The sequence below is a fragment of the Oryx dammah genome, unplaced genomic scaffold, assembly GCF_014754425.2.
Source record: "Oryx dammah isolate SB20612 unplaced genomic scaffold, SCBI_Odam_1.1 HiC_scaffold_29, whole genome shotgun sequence".
Taxonomy (NCBI): domain Eukaryota; kingdom Metazoa; phylum Chordata; class Mammalia; order Artiodactyla; family Bovidae; genus Oryx; species Oryx dammah.
The window spans coordinates 37,722,605-37,743,243 of NW_024070213.1; the positions used below are offsets into that span (position 1 = coordinate 37,722,605).

The window sequence follows — 20,639 nt, forward strand, 5'->3', positions numbered from 1 at the left end:
TGATGGAGAGGTCTGACAGAACGTGGTCCACATGAGAAGGGAATGGAAAACCACTTCAGTAGTCTTGCCTTGAGAACCCTATGAACAGTATGAAAAGGCAAAATGATAGGATACTGAAAGATGAACTTCCCAAGTCAGTAGGTGCTCAATATGCTACTGGAGATCAGTGGAGAAATAACTTCAGAAAGAATGAAGGGATGGAGCGAAAGCAAAACAACACCCAGTTGTGGATGTGACTGGTGATAGAAGCAAGGTTCGATGCTGTAAAGAGCAATATTGCATAGGAACATGGAATGTTAGGTCCATGAATCAAGGCAAATTGGAAGTGGTCAAACAAGATGGCAAGAGTGAACATTGACATTCTACCAATCGGTGAACTAAGATGGACTGGAATGGGTGAATTTAACTCAAATGACCATTATATCTACTACTGTGGGCAAGAATCCCTTCTGGAGTAGTCATCATAGTCAACAAAAGAGTCAGAAATACAGTACTTGGAGGCAATCTCAAAAACGACAGAAGAATCTCTGTTCATTTCCAAGGCAAACCATTCAATATCATGGTAATCCAAATCTATGGCCCAACTAGTAATGCTGAAGAAGCTGACATTGAACAGTTCTATGAACACCTACAAGACCTTCTAGAACTATCACCCTCAAAAGATGTCCTTTTCATTATAGGGGACTGGAATGCAAAAGTAGGAAGACAAGAAACACCGGGAGTAACAGGCAAATTTGGCCTTGGAGTATGGAATAAAGCAGGGCAAAGGCTAATGGAGTTTGGCCAAGAGAACGCACTGGTCATAGCAAACACCCTCTTCCAACAACACAAGAGAAGACTGTATATATGGACATCACCAGATGGCCAACACAGAAATCAGATTGATTATATTCTTTGAAGCCAAAGATGGAGAAGCTCTATACAGTCAACAAAAACAAGACCAGGAGATGACTGTGGCTCAGATCATGAACTCCTTATTACAAAAATCAGACTGAAATTGAAGAAAGTGGAGAAAACCACTAGAATGTTCAGGTATGACCTAAACCAAATCCCTTATGGCTATACAGTGGAAGTGAGAAATAAATTTAAGGGACTAGATATGATAGAGAGAGTGCCTGATGAACTATGGATGGAGGTTCGTGCATTGTACAGGAGACAGGAATCAAGACCATCCCCAAGAAAAAGAAATACAAAAAAGCAAAATGGCTGTCTGAGGACCCCTTAAAAATATCTGTGAAAAGAAGGAAAGCTAAAAGCAAAGGAGGAAAGGAAAGATATACCCATTTGAATGCAGAGTTCCAAAGAATACAAGGAGAGATAAGAAAACTTTCATCAGTGATCAATGAAAAGAAATAGGGGAAAACAATAGATTGGGAAAGGCTAGATATCTCTTCAAGAAAATTAGAGATACCAAGGGAACACTTCATGCAAAGATGGGCTCAATAAAGGACATAAATGGGATGGACTTAACAGAAGCAGAAGATATTAAGAGGTGGCAAGAATAAACAGAATAACTGTACAGAAAAGATCTTCATGACGAAGATAATCATGGTGGTGTGATCACTCACCCAGAGCCAGACATCCTGGAATGTGAAGCCAAGTGGGCCTTAGGAAGCATCACTATGAACAAAGCTAGTGGAGGTGATGGTATTCCAGTTGAGCTCTGTCAAATCCTGAAAGATGATGCTGTGAAAGTGCTGCACTGAATACGCCTGCAAACTTGGAAAACTCAGCAGTGGCCAAAGGATTGGAAAAGGTCGGTTTTCATTCCAATCCCAAAGAAAGGCAATGCCAAAGAATGCTCAAACTACTGCACAATTGCTCTCGTTTCACACACTAGTCAAGTAACGCTTCAAGTTCTCCAAGCCAGGCTTCAGCAATACAGGAACCGTGAACTTTCAGACGTTCAAGCTGGTTTTAGAGGAGGCAGAGGAACCAGAGATCAAATTGCCAACATCTGCTGGATCACCGAAAAAGCAAGAGAGTTCAAGAAAAACATCTATTTCTGCTTTATTGACTATGCCAAAGCTTTTGACTGTTGGATCACAATAAACTGTGGAAAATTCTGAAAGAGATGGGAATACCAGACCACCTGATCTGCCTCTTGAGAAACCTGTATGCAGGTCAGAAAGCAACAGTTAGAACAGGATAGGGAACAACAGTCTGGTTCCAAATAGGAAAAGGAGTACGTCAAGGCTGTATATTGTCACCCTGCTTATTGAACTTATATGCAGAGTACATCATGAGAAATGCTGGGCTGGAAGAACAAGCTGGAATCAAGATTGCCAGGAGAAATATAAATAACCTCAGGTATGCAGATGACACCACCCTTATAGCAGAAAGTGAAGAGGAACTAAAAAGCCTCTTGATGAACGTGAAAGAGGAGAGTGAAAAAGTTGTCTTAAAGCTCAACATTCAGAAAACGAAGATATGGCATCTGGTTCCATCACTTCATGGCAACTAGATGTGGAAACAGTGGCTGACTTTATTTTTCTGGGCTCAAGTTGGCTTAAAGCTCAACATTCAGAAAACAAAGATCATGGCATCCAGTCCCATCACTTCATGGGAAATAGATGGGGAAACAGTGGAAACAGTGTCAGACTTTATTTTTTGTGGCTCCAAAATCACTGCAGATGGTGACTGCAGCCATGAAATTAAAAGACGTTTACTCCTTGGAAGAAAAGTTATGACCAACCTAGATAGCATATTCAAAAGCAGAGACATTACTTTGCCGACTAAGGTCTATCTAGTCAAGGCTATAATTTTTCCAGTAGTTATGTATGGATGTGAGAGTTGGACTGTGAAGAAGGCTGAGCGCTGAAGAATTGATGCTTTTGAACTGTGGTGTTGGAGAAGACTCTTGAGAGTCCCTTGGACTGCAAGGACAACCAACCAGTCCATTTGGAAGGAGATCAACCCTGGGATTTCTTTGGAAGGAATGATGCTGAGACTGAAACTCCAGTACTTTGGCCACCTCATGTGACGAGTTGACTCATTGGAAAAGACTCTGATGCTGGGAGAGATTGAGGGCAGGAGGAGAAGGGGATGACCGAGGATGAGATGGCTGGATGGCATCAATGACTCGATGGACGTGAGTCTGAGTGAACTCCGGGGGTTGGTGATGGACAGGGAGGCCTGGCGTGCTGCCATTCAAGGGGTTGCAAAGAGTCGGACACAACTGAGTGACTGAACTGAACTGAACTGAACTGAAAGTCACTGCAGATGGTGACTGCAGCCATGAAATTAAAAGACACTTACTCCTTGGAAGGAAAGTTATGACCAACTTAGATAGCATATTAAAAAGCAGAGACATTACTTTGCCAACAAAGGTCTGTCTAATCAAGGCTATGGTTTTTCCAGTGGTCATGTATGGATGTGAGAGAGAGTTGGACTATAAAGAAAGCTGATCACCAAAGAATTGATGCTTTTGAACTGTGGTGTTGGAGAATACTCTTGAGAGTCCCTTGGACTACAAGGAGATCCAACAAGTCCATCCTAAAGGAGATCAGTCCTGAGTGTTCATTTAAAGGACTGATGTTGAGGCTGAAACTACAATACTTTGTCCAGATGATGCGAAGAGCTGATTCATTTGAAAAGACCCTGATTCTGGGAACAATTGAGGGCAAGAGGATAAGGGGACGACAGAAGATAGATGGTTGGATGGCATCACTGACTCAATGGACATGGCTTTGGGTGATTCCTGGGAGTTGGTGATGGACAGGGAGGCCTGGTATGCTGCGGTTCTTGGGGTTGCAAAGAGTTGGGCACGACTGAGAGACAGAACTGAACTGAACTATGCTAACTTGGTTAGAATTGTAAACAAATTGGACTTAGGAATGTGGTCTCAGGGGACTTAAATGTTTCATATTGGGAAAGAAAAGATTTACTGAACTTCTTGCTTTTTAAACTAGATTTATTTTTGAATTTACCATTTGTTCTGTAATTCTTTTATAGAAGGTAGATAAAATTCAGAGCGCACACACTGGGTTTAAAGCTATAGATTCAAAATTACATTTCTTTATGGAGAACAAACAAATGAACCTATTGTTCTGGGATCTTTTGTCTTCAGAGTTGCTGGTTAAAAGACTGGTTGTCCATCTGGTTTCTCAGTCTTTGGTATATAACATATATTTTGTTTTTCAAGACTTTTAGGATTTACTTTATATCAGTATCTGAAGATATAAATATTGGTAAATTCCTTTTGCTCAATACTTGGTGCAATTTGAATATGAAGTTCTGGGTTTTCTTTTCATTCTGGTGGATTTTTCTATTGTTTCTTCATCTTCAAGTCTTTCTGTGCTCTTCTTTCAGAACTACTATGAGATGTGTATGGATCATCCTCTGTGTCTTCTAACTCCTCTTCCACATATTCTTTGATGTCTTTATGCATCAGTTAATTATTGGGCTGAATCATTCAGTTTTATGTTTTCTCTTTAATTATATCCATTCCATATAGTTAGGCCACCTTTGGAAAAATTTTTAATGTTAATAAAAACTTTTTATTTCTGAGATCTCATTAGTCCTTTTTATAACTTTTAATTGTTGTGTTAGAAATGTGAGATCTCTTATCCTCCTAAAGATGTCATTCTTTAAAAAAATTTAAATGGCTTTATTGGCATAGAATTTAAATGCCATAGAATTAATCTGTGTGAAGTATGCAGTTCAGTGGTTTTTGGTATATTCAAACATAATTCATCTGTCACCTCAGTTGTTCTTTGGTTATTGTGCAGCATGGTCTATAGTTGTCTGTTAGCCCTAGTTGGTTTATAGAGTTGCTGGTCTTCTGCCTAGTTGTTCCATCCATTATGAAAGTTGCATTGAAATCTCGGGTTATAATTGTTGAAGTGTCTACCTCTCTCTTCAGTTCTGTCAGCTTTTGCTTCATATAGTTTGGGGCTCTTTGTTTTTCTTTGTGCATATTTACAGTTATTACATCTTCCCAATGGATTGACAATTTTATTTTATAAAGTGTCCTTTATATGTGGTATGACTACTACAGTCCTATTGTAGCTTTCTCTATTTTAGATCTCTTTTTCTTGTTTGTATGGAAAGAGATATTCCATATTATATATAGAAAATATATATTATATCATCTATATGTTATCTCATATTCCATATTAGATATTAATATTAGATTTCCTGTTAGATGGAATATCGCTTTCCATCCTTTAGTTTTCAACCATTTTCATCTTTGAATCTGAATTATTCTCATTTAGACTGTGTAAAATTGGATCTTTTTTTTTAATCCAACCTGACAAAGCCTACCTTTTATTAGATTGCTTAATTCATCTACATTTAATGTTGATATTGACATGGTTGCTTTACCTGTATTATTAATACTGTTTTGCAACTTATTTTCTATATGTCTCATGTATTTTTTGTTCCTCTATCAGTCTTACTGCTTTCTTTTGTATTAAGTGAAAATTTCTAGTGTAATATTTTAATTCTTTTATAGATTTTTTTTCACTATACTCAGTTCAGTTCAGTTGCTCAGTCATGACTGACTCATTGTGATCCCATGGACTACAGCACGCCAGGCTTCCCTGTCTATCACCAACACCTGGAGCTTTCTCAAACTCATGTCCATTGAGTTGGCGATGCAATCCAACCATCTCATCCTCAGTCATCTCCTTCTCCTCCTGCCTTCAATCTTTCCCAGCATCAAGGTCTTTTCCAATGAGTCAGTTCTTCACTTCAGGTGGCCAAAGTATTGGAGTTTCAGCTTCAGCATCAGTCCTTCCAGTGAATATTCAGGACTGATCTCCTTTAGGATGGACTGGTTGGATCTTCTTGCAGTGCAAGGGCTCTCAAGAGTCTTTTCCAACACTGCAGTTAAAAAGCATCAATTCTTCAGTGCTCAGCTTTCTTCATAGTCCAACTCTCACATTCATACATGACTACTGGAAAAACCATAGCCTTGACTAGATGGACATTTTTAAGCAAAGTAATGTTATACAATTATATTTATATATACTCTCCTCCAACACCAATTATTTAAATTGTCACTTTAATATTTTTAAAATTTATTTATTTTAATTTGAGACTAATTACTTTACAATATTGTAGTGTTTTTTTTTTTTTTTGCCATACATTGAGAAGAATCAGCCATGGGTGTACATGTGTCCCCCATCCCAACCCCCCTTCCCACCTCCCTCCCCATCCCATCCCTCTGGGTTGTCCCAGTGTAAAGGCTTTGAGTTCCCTGTTTCATGCATCAAATTTGGACTGGTCATCTATTTCACATATGGTAGTATACACATTTCAATCTGTTCTCTCAAATCATCCCCCACAACCTTTGCCTTCTCCCACAGAGTCCAAAAGTCTGTTCTGTATATCTGTTTCTCTTATTGTCTTGCATATAGGGTCATCATTACCATCTTTCTAAATTCCATATATATGCCTTAATATACTATATTGGTGTTTTTCTTTCTGGCTTACTTCACTCTGTATAATAAGTTCCAGTTTCATCCACCTCATTAGAACTGATTCAGATGCATTCTTTTAATTGCTGATATTCCATTGTGTATATGTACCACAACTCCTTATCCATTCATCTGTTGATGGACATCTAGGTTGCTTCTATGTCCTAGCTATTGTAAACAGTGCTGCGATGAACATTGAGGTACACATGTCTCTTTCAGTTCTGCTTTCCTCAGTGTTTATGCCCAGCAGTGGGGTTGCTGGGTCGTATGGCATTTCTATTTCCAGTTTCTTAAGAAATCTCCACACTATTCTCCATAGTGGCTGCACTAGTTTGCATTCCCACCAATAGTGAAAGAGTTCCCTTTTCTCCATACCCTCTCTAGCATTTAATGTTTATAGACTTTTTCATAGCAGCCATTCTGACTGGTGTGTGATGGATACCTCATGGTGGTTTTGATTTGCATTTCTCTGATAATCAGTGATGTTGAGCATCTTTTCATGCATTTGTTAGTCATCTGTATGTCTTCTTCAGAGAAATGTTTGTTTAGTTCTTTGGCCCATTTTTTTATTGGGTCATTTAATTTTCTGGTGTTGAGCTGCCTGAGATGCTTGTATATTTTTGAGATTAGTTCTTGGTCAGTTGCTTCATTTGCTATTATTTTCTCCCATTCTGAATGCTGTCCTTCACACTCCTTATAGTTTCCTTCGTTGTGAAAAAGCTTTAAGTTTAATTAGGTCCCATTTGTTTATTTTTGCTTTTATTTCCTTACTATGGGAGGTGAATCATACAGGATCTTGCTGTGATTTATGTCAGAGAGTGTTTTGTATACGTTTTCCTCTAGAAGTTTTATAGTTTCTGGTATTACATTCAGATCTTTAATCCATTTTGAGTTTATTATTGTGAATGGTGTTAGAAAGTGTTCTAGTATCATTCTTTTACAGGTGGTTGACCAGTTTTCACAGCACCACTTGTTAAAGAGATTGTCTTTTCTCCATTGTATATATTTGCCTCCCTTGTCAAAGATAAGTTGTCCATTGGTGTGTGGATTTATCTCTGGGCTTTCTATTTTGTTCCGTTGATCTATATTTCTGTCTTTGTGCCAGTACCATACTCTCTTAATGACTGTAGCTTTGTAGTATAGTCTGAAGTCAGGCATGCTGATTCCTCCAGTTTTATTCTTCTTTCTCATGATTGCTTTGACTATTTGAGGTTTTTTATATTTCCAATACAAATTGTGAAAATAATTGTTCTAGTTCTCTGAAAAATACCATTGGTAGCTTGATAGGAATTGCATTGAATTTATAGATTACTTTGTGTAGTATACTCATTTTCACTATATTGATTCTTCCGATTGATGAACATGGTATATTTCTCCATCTATTTGTGTCATCTTTGATTTCTTTCATCAGTGTTTTATAGTTTTCTATATATAGGTCTTTTGCTTATTCCTAAGTATTTTATTCTTTTCATTGCAATGATGAATGGGGTTGTTTCCTTGATTTCTCTTTGGTTTTCTCATTGTTGGTGTATGGGATTGCAATGGATTTCTGTGTACTAATTTTCTATCATGCAACTTCACTATATTCATTGATTAGCTATACTAATTTTCTGGTGGTGTCTTTAGGGTTTTCGATGTACAGGATCATGCCATCTGCAGAGAGTGAGAGTTTTACTTCTTCTTTTCTAATCTGGATTCCTCTCATTTCTTTTTCTTCTCTGATTGCTGTGGCTAAAACTTCCAAAACAATGTGGAATAGTTGTGGTGAGAGTGGGCATCCTTGTCTTATTCCTGATTTCAGGGGAAATGCAATCAATTTTTCACCATTGGGGATAATGTTTGCTGTGGGTTTATCATCAGTTCAGTTCAGTCACTCAGTTGTATCCAACACTTTGTGATCCCATGAGTTGCAGCACGCCAGGCCTCCCTGTCCATCACCATCTCCCAGAGTTCACTCGAACTCATGTCCATCGAGTCGGTGAGGCCATCCAGCCATCTTATTCTCTGTTGTCCCCTTCTCTTCCTGCCCCCAATCCCTCCCAGCATCAAGGTCTTTTCCAATGAGTCAACTCTTCCACGAGGTGGCCAAAGTACTGGAGTTTCAGCTTTAGCATCAATCCTTACAGTGAACACCAAGGACTGATCTCGTTTAGGATGGACTGGTTGGATCTCCTTGCACGCCAAGGGACTTTCAAGAGTCTTCTCCAACACCACTGTTCAAAAGCATTAATTCTTTGGCACTCAGCTTTCTTCACAGTCCAACTCTCACATCCATACCTGACCACTGGAAAAACCATAGCCTTGACTAGATGGACCTTTGTTGGCAAAGTAATATCTCTGATTTTCAACATACTATCTAAGTTGGTCCTAACTTTCCTTCCAAGGAGTAAGCATCTTTTAATTTCATGGCAACAATCACCATCTGCAGTTATTTTGGATCCCCCCATATAAACTCTGACACAGTTTCCACTGTCTCTCCATATATTTCCCATGAAGTGATGGGACCAGATGCCATGATCTTAGTTTTCTGAATGTTGAGCTTTAAGCCAACTATTTCGCCCTCCTATTTCACTTTCCTCAAGAGGCTTTTTAGTTCTTCTTCACTCTCTACCATAAGGGTGGTGTCATCTGCATATCTGAGGTTATTTATATTTCTCCTGGCAATCTTGATTCCAGTTTGTGCTTCTTCCAGTCCAGCATTTCTCATGATGTACTCTGCATAGAGTTAAATAAGCAGGGTGACAATATATAGTCTTGACATATTCCTTTTCCTATTTGGAACCAATCTGTTGTTCCATGTCCAGTTCTAACTGTTGCTTCCTGACCTGCAACAGTTTCTCAAGAGGCAGGTCAGGTGGTCTGGTATTCCCATCTGTTTCAGAATTTTTCACAGTTTATTGTGATCCACACAGTCAAAGGCTTTGGCATAGTCAATAAAGCAGAAATAGATGTTTTTCTGGAACTCTCTTGCTTTTTCCATGATCCAGTGGATGTTGGCAATTTGATCTCTGGTTTCTCTGCCTTTCCTAAAACCAGCTTGAACATCAGGAAGTTCACGGTTCATGTACTGCTGAAGCCTGGCTTGGAGAATTTTGAGCATTACTTTACCAGTGTAAGATGAGTGCAATTGTGTGGTAGTTTGAGCATTCTCTGGCATTACCTTTCTTTGGGATTGGAATGAAAACTGACCTTTTCCAGTCCTGTGGCCACTGCTGAGTTTTCCAAATTTGCTGGCATATTGAACACAGCACTTTCACAGCAACATCTTTCAGGATTTGACATAGCTCAACTGGAATTCCATCACCTCCACTAGCTTTGTTCATAGTGGTGCTTCCTAAGGCCCACTTGACTTCACATTCCAGCATGTCTGGCTCTAGGTGAGTGATCAAACCATCGTGATTATCTTGGTCATGAAGATCTTTTCTGTACAGTTCTTCTGTATATTCTTGCCGCGTCTTCTTAATATCTTCTGCTTCTGTTAGGTCCATACCATTTCTGTCCTTTATTGAGCCCATCTTTGCATGAAATATTGCCTTGGTATCTCTAATTTTCTTGGAGAGATCTCTAGTCATTCCCATTCTGTTGTTTTCCTCTTTTTCTTTGCATTGATCACTGAGGCTTTCTTATCTCTCCTTGCTATTCTTTGGAACTCTGCATTCAGACGCTTATATCTTCTCTTTTCTCCTTTGCTTTTCTCTTCTCCTCCTTTCACAGCTATTTGTAAGGCCTCCTCAGACAGCCATTTTGCTTTTTTGCATTTCTTTTCCATGGGGATGGTCTTGATCCCTGTCTCCTGTATAATGTCACAAACCTCCATCCGTAGTTCATCAGGCACTCTGTCTATCAGATCTTATCCCTTAAATTTATTTCTCACTTCCACTGTATAATCATAAGGGATTTGATTTAGGTCATACCTGAATGGTCTAGTCGTTTTCCCTACTTTCTTCAATTTAAGTCTGAATTTGGCAAGAAGGATTTTATGATCTGAGCCACAGTCATCTCCCAGTCTTGTTTTTGCTGACTGTATAGAGCTTCTCCATCTTTGGCTGCAAAGAATATAATCAATCTGATTTCTGTGTTGACCATCTGGTGATGTCCATATATAGAGTCTTCTCTTGTGTTGTTGGAAGAGGGTGTTTGCTATGACCAGTACATTCTCTTGGCAAAACTCTATTAGCCTTTGCCCTGCTTTATTCTGTATTCCAAGGCCAAGGAATTTGCCTGTTACTCCAGGTGTTTCTTGACTTCTTACTTCGGCATTCCAGTCCCCTATAATGAAAAGGACATCTTTTTTGGGTGTTAGTTCTAAAAGGTTTTGTAGGTCTTCATAGAACCATTCACCTTCAGCTTCTTCAGCATTATTGATTGGGGCATAGACTTGGATTACAGTGATATTGAATGGTTTGCCTTGGAAATGAACAGAGATCATTCTGTCGTTTTTGAGATTGCATCCAAGTACTGCATTTTGGGCTCTTTTGTTGACCATGATGGCTACTCCATTTCTTCTAAGGAATTCCTGCCCACAGTAGTAGACATAATGGTCATCTGAGTTAAATTCACCATTCCAGTCCACTTTAGTTCGCTGATACCTAGAATGTCAACGTTCACTCTTGCCATCTCCTGTTTGACCACTTCCAATTTGCCTTGATTCATGGACCTGACATTCTAGGTTCCCATGCAATATTGCTCTTTACAGCATCGGACCTTGCTTCTAACACCGGTCACATCCACAACTGGGTATTGTTTTTGCTTTGGCTCCATCCCTTCATTCTTTTTGGAGTTATTTCTCCACTGATCTCCAGTAGCATATTGGGCACCTACCATTCTGGGGAGTTCTCCTTTCAGTATCCTCTCATTTTGCCTTTTCATACTGTTCATGGGGTTCTCAAGGCAAGGATACTGAAGTGTTTGCCATTCCCTTCTCCAGTGGACCAAATTCTGTCAGACCTCTCCACCATGACCCTCCCATCTTCGGTGACCCCACAGAGCATGACTTAGTTTCATTGAGTTAGACAAGGCTGTGGTCCATGTGATTAGATTGGCTAGTTTTCTGTGATTATGGTTTCAGTGTGTCTGCCCTCTGATGCCCTCTCTCAACACCTACCATCTTACTTGGGTTTCTCTTACCTTGGACGTGGGGTATCTCTTCATAGCTGCTCCAGCAAAGCACAGCCGCTGCTCCTTACCTTGTATGAGGGGTATCTCCTCACGGCCACCCCTCCTGACCTTGGACATGGAGTAGCTCCTCTCAGCCCTCCTGTGCCCATGTATCCTTGGCTAAATCTTGCCTGCACACCACCAGCCGCAAGGTCTTGTAGGATCCTTTCACCAAGGAAACGGCCTCCCATCGGAAGCTGCTCAGTGCCATCTCATTGATGTTCACCACCTCGTCCCCAGCCCGCAGTCTGGAGCTCACCAGGTCTGCTTTTTGGGGGTTTATCATAGATGACTCTTATTATGTTGAGGTATGTTCCTTCTATGCCTGCTTTCTGGAGGGTTTTTATCATAGATGGATGTTGAATTTTCTCAAAGGCTTTCTCTGCATCTACTGAGATAATCGTATGTTTTTTATCTTTCAATTTGTTAATGTGGTGTATCACATTGATTGATTTGTGAATAATGAAGAATCCTTGCATCCCTGGGATAAAACCCACTTGGTCATCATGTATATGATATTTTAATATGTTGTTGGATTCTGTCTGCTAAAATTTTGTTGAGGATTTTTGCATCTGTGTTCATCAGTGATATTGGCCTGTAGTTTTCTTTTTTTGTGACATCTTTGTCTGGTTTTGGAATTAGGGTGATGTTGGCCTCATAGAATGAGTTTGGGAGTTTACTTTCCTCTGCAATTTTCTGGAAGAGTTTGAGTAGGGTAGGTGTTAGCTCTTCTCTAAATTTTTGGTTGAATTCACCTGTGAAGCCATCTGGTTCTGGGCTTTTGTTTGTTGGAAGACTTTTGATTACACTTTCTATTTCCGTACTTGTGAAGGGTCTGTTAAGATTTTCTGTTTCTTCCTTGTTCAGTTTTGGAAGGTTATACTTTTCTAAGAATTCATCAATTTTTCCAAATTTTCCGTTTTATTGTCATATAATTGCTGATAGTAGTCTTTTATATTTCTGTGTTCTCTGTTGTGATTTCTCCATTTTGATTTCTATTTTTGTTGATTTTATCCTTCTCCCTTTTTTCCTCAATGAGTCTGGCTAATGGCTTGTCTATTTTATTTATCTTCCCAAATACCAGCTTCTGGCTTGTTAATTTTTGCTATAGTCTCCTTTGTTTCTTTTTCATTTATTTCTGCTCTAATTTTTATTATTTCTTTCCTCATACCAACCCTCGGGTTCTTCATTTCTTCTTTTTCTAGTTGCTTTAGGTGTAAAGTTAGGTTGTTTATTTGATTTTTCTCTTGTTTCTTGTGGTAAGCTTGTATTGCTATGAAACTTACCCTTAGAACTGCTTTTACTGAATCCCATAGGTTTTGGGTTGTGGTGTTTTCATTTTCATTTATTTCTATGCATATTTTGATATCCTTTTTGATTTCTTCTGTGATTTGTTGGTTATTCAGAAGCATGTTGTTTAGCCTCCATATGTTTGTATTTTAATAGTTTTTTTTTTCCTGTAGTTGACATCTAATCTTAACATATTGTGATCAGAAAAGATGGTTGAAATTATTTCAATTTTTTTGAATTTACCAAGGCCAGACTTATGGCCCAGGATGTGATCTATCCTAGAGAACGTTCCATGTGCACTTGAGAAAAAGGTGAAATTCATTGTTTGGGGGTGAGATGTCCTATAGATATCAATTAGGTGTAACTGGTCCATTGTATCATTTAAAGTTTGTGTTTCCTTGCTAATTTTCTGTTTAGTTGATCTATCCATAGGTGTGAGTAGGGTATTAAAGTCTCCCACTATTATTGCATTACTGTTAATTTCCCCTTTCATATTTGTTAGTATTTGCCTTATGTATTGAGGTGCTCCTCTGTTGGGTGCATATATATTTATAATTGTTATATTTTCTTCTTGGATTGATCCTCTGATAATTATATAGTGTTCCTCTTTGTCTTTTTTCATGGCCTTTATTTCAAAGTCTATTTTGTCTGATATGAGTATTGCTACTCCTGCTTCTTTTGTTCTTCATTTTCATGAAAGAACTTTTTCCAGCCCTTCACTTTCAGTCTATATGTGTCCCTTGGTTTAAGGTGGGTTCCTTGTTGACAGCATATATAGGGATCTTGTTTTTGTATCCATTCAGCCAGTCTTTGTCTTTTGGTTGGGCATTCAACCCATTTACTTTTAAGGTAATTATTGGTAAGTATGATCCCATTGCCATTTACTTTGTTGTTTTGGGTTTGAGTTTATAAACCTATTCTGTGTTTCCTGTCTAGAGAAAATCCTTTAGCATTTGTTGAAGAGCTGTTTTGGTGGTGCTGAATTCTCTCAGCTTTTGCTTGTCTGTAAAGCTTTTGATTTCTCCTTCATATTTGAATGAGATCCTTGCTGAGTACAGTAATCTGAGTTGTAAGTTTTTCTGTTTCATCACTTTAAGTATGTCCTGCCATTCCCTTCTGGCCTGAAGAGTTTCTATTGAAAGATCAGCTGTTATCCTTATGGGGATCCCTTTGTGTGTTATTTGTTTCATTTCTCTTTCTGCTTTTAATATTTGCTCTTTGTGTTGGATCTTTGTTAGTTTGATTAATATGTGTCTTGGGGGTGTTTTGCCTTGCATTTATCCTGTTTGGGACTCTCTGGGTTTCTTGGACTTGGGTGGCTATTTCCTTCCCCGTTTTAGGGAAGTTTTCATCTATTATCTCCTCAAGTGTTTTCTCATGGTCTTTGTTTTTGTCTTCTTCTTCTGGGACTCCTATGATTTGAATGTTGGGGCGTTTAACACTGTCTCAAAGGTCTCTGAGGTTGTCCTCATTTCTCTTAATTCTTGTTTCTTTTTTCCTTTCTGCTTCATTTATTTCCACCGTTCTGTCTTCCATCTCACTTATCCTGTCTTCTGTCTGTTATTCTGCTGTTGGTTCCCTCCAGAGTGCTTTTGATTTCAGTTATTGCATTATTCATTATTGATTGGCTCTTCTTTATTTCTTCTAGGTCCTTGTTAAACATTTCTTGCATCTTCTCAATCCTTGTCTCTAGTCTATTTGTCTGTAACTTCATTTTCTTTTCAAGATTTTGGATCATCTTTACTATCATTATTCTGAATTATTTTTTCTGGTAGACTCCCTAACTCTCCTTTTGTTTGGTCTGGTGGGCATTTATCATGTTACTTTAGTTGCTGAATATTTCTCTGCCTTTTCATTTTGTTTAGATTGCTGTGTTTGGGGTGCCCTTTCTGTAGGTTGGGAGTTCATGGTTCCTCTTTATTGTGGAGCCTGCTCCCTGTGGGTGGGGTTGGGCTAGTGCCTTGTCAAGGTTTCCTGGTTAGGGGAGACTATGTCTGCATTCTGGTGGGTGGAGCTGGATCTCCTTTCTGAAGTGCAGTAAAGTGTCCAGTAGTGAGTTTTGGAGTGTCTATGGGTTTGTCAGGCTTTTGGAAGCCTGTCTTTTAACGCACAGGCTGTGTTCCTGCTTTGCTGGAGAATTAGCATGGTATGTGTTGCTCTGGAACTTGTTGGCTCTTGGGTGTAACTTGGTTTCAGTGTAGATATGGGGGATTTTGTGTGAGCTCTTGTCTATTCATGTTCCCTGGAATCAGGAGTTCACTGATGTTATCAAGTTTTGGAGTTAATCCTCCTGACTCTGGCTTTCATTCTTATTCTTACAGTAGCCTCAATACTTCTCCATCCATACAGCATGGATGATACAACATCTTGATTAATGGTGAAACAATTCTCCACAACGAGGGACACCCAGAGAATTTCACAGACTTACATGGAGAAGAGAAGAGGGAGGAGGGAGACAGAGGTAACCAGGAGGAGAAGTTCAGTTCAATTGCTCAGTTATATCAGACTCTTTGCGACCCCATGAACCACAGCATGCCAGGCCTCCCTGTCCATCACTAACTCCCGGTGTTTACCCAAATTCATGTCCATTGAGTCGGTGATGCCATCCAACCATCTCATTCTCTGTCATCCCCTTCTCCTCCTGCCCTCAGTCTTTCCCAGCATCAGGGTCTTTTCCAATAAGTCAGTTCTTCGCATCAGGTGGCCAAAGTATTGGAGTTTCAGCCTCAACATCAGTCCTTCCAATGAACACCAAGGATTGATCTCCTTTAGGATGGACTGGTTGGATCTCCTTCCAGTCCACGGGACTCTTAAGAGTCTTCTGCAACACCACAGTTCAAAAGCATCAATTCTTGGGTGCTCAGCTTTCTTTATAGTCCAACTCTCACATCCATACATGACTATTGGAAAAACCATAGCCTTCACTAGACGGACCTTTGTTGACAAAGTAACTTCTCTGCTTTTTAATATGCTGTCTAGGTTGGTCATAGCGTTCCTGCCAAGGAGTAAGCATCTTTTAATTTCACAGCTGCAATCATCATCTGCAGTGATTTTGAAGCCCCCAAAATAAAGTCAGCCACTGTTTCCACTGTTTCCTCATCTAGTTGCTGTGAAGTAATGTGACAAGATGCCACGATCTTTGTTTTCGGAATGTTGAGCTTTAAGCCAACGTTTTCACTCTCCTCTCTCATTTTCATCAAGAGGCTCTTTAGTTTTTCTTCACTTTCTGTCATAAGGGTGGTGTCATCTGAATATCTGAGGTTATTGATATTTCTCCCGACAATCTTGATTCCAGCTTGTTCTTCTTCTAGCCCAGCTTTTCTCATGATGTACTCTGCATATAAGTTCAATAAGGAGGGTGACAATATACAGCCTTGACATACTTCTTTTCCTATTTGGAACCAGTCTGTTGTTCCCTGTCCTGTTCTAACTGTTGCTTCCTGACCTGCATACAGGTTTCTCTAGAGGCAGGTCAGGTAGTCTGGTATTTCCATCTGTTTCAGAATTTTCCACATTTTATTGTGATCCACACAGTCAAAGGCTTTGGCATAGTCAATTAAGCAGAAATAGATGTTGTTCTGGAACTCTCTTGCTTCTCCAATGATCCAGTGAATGTTGGCAATTTGATTTCTGTTTCCTCTGCCTTTTCTAAAACCAGCTTGAACATCTGGAAGTTCACGGCTCAGGTATTGCTGAAGGCTGGCTTGGAAAATTTTGAGCTTTACTTTACTAACATATGAGATGAGTGCAATTGTGAGGTAGTTTGAGCATTCTTTGGCATTACCTTTCTTTGGGGTTGGAATGAAAACTGACCTTTTCCAGTCCTGTGGCCACTGCTGAGTTTTCCAAATTTGCTGGCATATTGAGTACAGTACTTTCACAGCATCATCTTTTAGGATTTGAAATAGGAGGAGAAGAGGGGGGCGTCAAAAGGGGAGAGGCCATTTTAGCCAATAATCAGTTCCCTAAGTGTTCTCCATAGTCTGGAACACCCAGAGGGATCACAGACTGAAGCAGAGAAGAGAAGGGCGGGGGGGAGGAGATGGAGGTGACCTAGGAGAGAAAAGGGAGAGTCAAACAGGGAGAGAGCAATCAAGCCAGTAATCACACCCCTAAGTGAAAATGGATACTGAAGATTAGATTCTTAAAGGTACAAAATTGATTAAAAAAAAAACAACAAAAAGTAAAGATTAAAAATCTAGAGTAGAGGTTAGACTCTGAAAAACACGATATTAAAAATACAAACCAAAATCAATCTCAAAAATTATAAAAAATATAGACATGAAATTTGCTTTAAAAATAGGGTCTTTTTTTGCAAGGTAATAGTAGGTTACAAAAATGAAATTTAAAGGAGTAATAAAGGACTTATTTTTTTTTTTTTAAAGTAAAAAGTGATAATAGTAAATATATATCTAGTAATTTCTCTGGAGCTGTTGTGGGCAGTGTGGGGTCAGTTCCTTTTCAGATAGTTCCTTGTTCCAGCTTGTACTTGTTCTCAAGGTCTATAGGCCCCCTCCGATGCTTAGTCAATGTTAACTACAGGGTTTTAATCTGTTGCACCTGTCACTTCCAGAGCAGTTCCCTCTTCTTTGTTTATTTTGGCTTCCTCTGTTTGCAAGTGTCTTCAGTGTCTAATTTCCACCCTCAAACAAGAGGGTGAAGATGGTCACTTATTTAGGCTCACTTGTTCAGTTGTGTTGTGGGGAGGGAGGGACACTGCAAACAAATATCACTGGCATGTATGGGGATTGCTCGTAGTGTATGGACCACATTGGGTTTTCCCCAGCTCTAGGAGGTGTGTGCTTCCCAAGTCTACACTGCTCAGGCTCCAGAGTGCTCTGCAGGGGTACTATCCAAAGCGGGGCCTGCACTTCATGCAATTCCAAGGGCTAAGCTGCTCAGGTTCCCCAGGACTCCGCAAAGGCACAGACTCGGTTAGGTGTGCCTTTTTTTGCCCTTCCCAGTCCAGAGCAGCTCAAGTGACCGGGTGCTTCATGAGAGCACTGTCCTAGGTGGGCTGTGCATCTTAATCACCTCCCCAGTTCCAGCCACTTGGTTTCCCAGTTGCACCACAAGAGCACTGTTTTAGGGGTGCTGTGTGTCTCCTCTGATATCTGGGAGCTGATATCTGGCTGTGATGTCAACTGTCCAGGATCCCAGGAAGACATGGTTAGCAACTGGGAGCCTGCTCACAGTTTGGTGGAGAATGCTGGTCTCTGGGGCCGAGACTGCAGCAGCCCCTTACCTTCTGGCTCCAGCTGTCACATGCCCGTCCCCCCCCCCCCGCCGGGCGCGGCGCGGGGGGGGGGGGTTGGGGCTTGTAGGCAGCCAGCTAGCTCTCTTTTGGTATTCTCTCAATCCTTTGTTCTATGAGCAGGCCAGGCTGTGCATTAGTGTTTCACAGGAAAGTTCTCTTTTTTCTCTCTCTCTATTGATCCCACAGTTTGGGTTGCTATATCTTGTTAGCTCCCTCAGATTGTCCTCAGGTCATTCAGGCCTGGTCCTTAACCTAAACATGCAGCTGGCGCCTCCTTGCCCAGCCCCCACTCTCTGATGGCGGAGGCAAGCCTCTGGGCTACTTCTCTGCTGGCAGTTGCAGTTAGGCGCATATTCTGTGGGGTTCCCCCACCCCCACCCCCATCCCTCGGTTATGTTGCCCTCTGAGATTCAAAAACTCCCCACAGACCCCCCTGTGAGAGAGTTTCCTGGTGTTTGGAAACTTCTGCTTCACGACTCCCTCTCCGGGACTGGTCTCAGTCCCTAACTCTTTTGCCTCTCTTTTTGTCTTTTATATTTTGTCCTACCTCCTTTCAAAGAGAATGGGCTGCCTTTCTGGGTGCCTCATGTCCTCTGCCAGTGTTCAGAAGTTGTTTTATGGAGCTCGCTCAGCATTCAAATGTACTTTTGATGAATTTGTGGGGGAGAAAGTGGTCTCCCCGTCCTATTCCTCCACCGTCTTGAGACCGCCACCCATCACTTTGTATTATTTTATCATTTAAAGAAACAGAGAGGGAAAAGGAGTATAAGGTGCATCCTTATGTGTGTGTGCACATGTGTGCTTAGTAAGTCACTTGTGTTTGACTCTGAGTGACCCAATCGATCAGAGCCCACCAAGTTCCTCTGGCCATGGGATTCTCCAGGAAAGAATACTGGAGTGGGTTGCCATTTCTTCCTCCAGGGATCTTCCCAACCCAAGGATGGAACCTGCATCTCTTATGTCTCCTGCATTGGACAGGTGGGTTCTTTACCACTAGTGCTACCTCGGAAGCTCGTGTGTGTGTATAGGCTTCCCCAACTCAACAAGCAATTCTTGGACAACAGCAGGGTGTCTGACTTTTCATACTGTTCATGGGGTTCTCAAGGCAAGAATACTGAAGTGGTTTGCCATTCCCTTCTCCAGTGGATACGTTTTGTCTGTGTTGAAGAATTCTTGCTTTCAAACTGCATTCCTGGAGAAGACTCTTGAGAGTCCCTTGGACAGCAAGGAGATCAAACTAGTCAATCCTAAAGGAAATCAACCCTGAATATTCTTTGGAAAGATTGATGCTGAAGCTGGAGCTCCAATACTTTAGCCACCTGACGAAAAGATCTGACTCACTGGAAAAGACCTGGATGCTGGGAAAGATTGGAGGCAGGAGGAGAAGGAGTGACAGAGGATGAGATGGTTGAATGACATCAGTGTCTAAATGGACATCAGTTGGAGCAAACTCCAGGAGATGGTGAAGGATAGGGAAGCCTGTCGTGCTTCAGTTCATGGTTTCACAAAGAGTTGGACATGGCTTAGTGACTGAACAACAACAAGCAGGGTGTCTGAGATTCAACTCAATTCTGAAACTATCTCTCTGGAGGTAGAATCAGATTCCACAGATAAAACGCTCAGTCCCACAAGAGTTGTCTCCATTTCAGACATTAGTTGCAAGCCTGGGTTGTTACCTGTGCTGCTGACTAATCAGCTACAAATTAGATTCCAACAATCCTTCCTTACTCAGGATGCCAACTGAAAGTCCAGATTATTACCTGTATTCCTGATTGACTGGATATAAATCAGAGGTCTCCACTACCCCTTCCTTGGGTTCTATTAACTTGCCAGGACAGCTCACAGAATTCAGGAAAACCTATTTACCCTCTAACTACCAGTTTATGACAAAGGATGTCAGAGGATATAAATCAACAACCAGAAGAAGAGAGACCTAGGGGAGGACCTGAACAAAAGAGTTTATGTCCTTATGGAGCCTGGCTCCAATGTGGAAGCTCTCCAAAAGGCCCAAACACTGTCCTTTTGGGTTTTTATGGCAGCTTCATTACATAGCCATCATCAACTCAGTCATGGATGAATGGCAATTGGTTCAATCTCAAACCCCTTTCCCCTTCCCAGAAATCAGGGGGTGGGAATGAAAATTCCAACACTTTAGTCACCTGGCTGATTCTCCTGGCAACCACCACCAGGGAGGGAATTAAAAAATCACCTTTATTAACATAAACTCAACTACATTGGAAAGAGCTTGTTATGAATAACAAGACATCCATTTACCTTTATGGCCCTGAAGAAACTGAGGATAAGAGAACAAATATTGTGATAAAGATGCTCCCATTGCTCTTATCGATCAGAAAACTCCAAGGATTTTGTGAGCTATAAGCCAGGAATTGTGGAAGAAGACCAAATTATCTGGAACTATATTTTAATAATCTGAATGACTACTTGTATTTCTTATAAAAAACAACATCACAAGTGTCCATTGCTTCTGAGATACATACTTAGATGCTCAGTCA

The 20,639-nt window shown here is 40.5% G+C and overlaps 2 pseudogenes; one reads left to right on the forward strand and one right to left on the reverse strand.

Moving 5' to 3' along the window:
* Nucleotides 1–205: 205 nt before the first annotated feature.
* LOC120858521 lies at nt 206–1,024 on the forward strand (annotated as a pseudogene).
* A 9,320-nt stretch (nt 1,025–10,344) lies between these two features.
* Nucleotides 10,345–11,865, reverse strand: LOC120858003 (annotated as a pseudogene).
* Between the last annotated feature and the right edge of the window lie 8,774 nt (nt 11,866–20,639).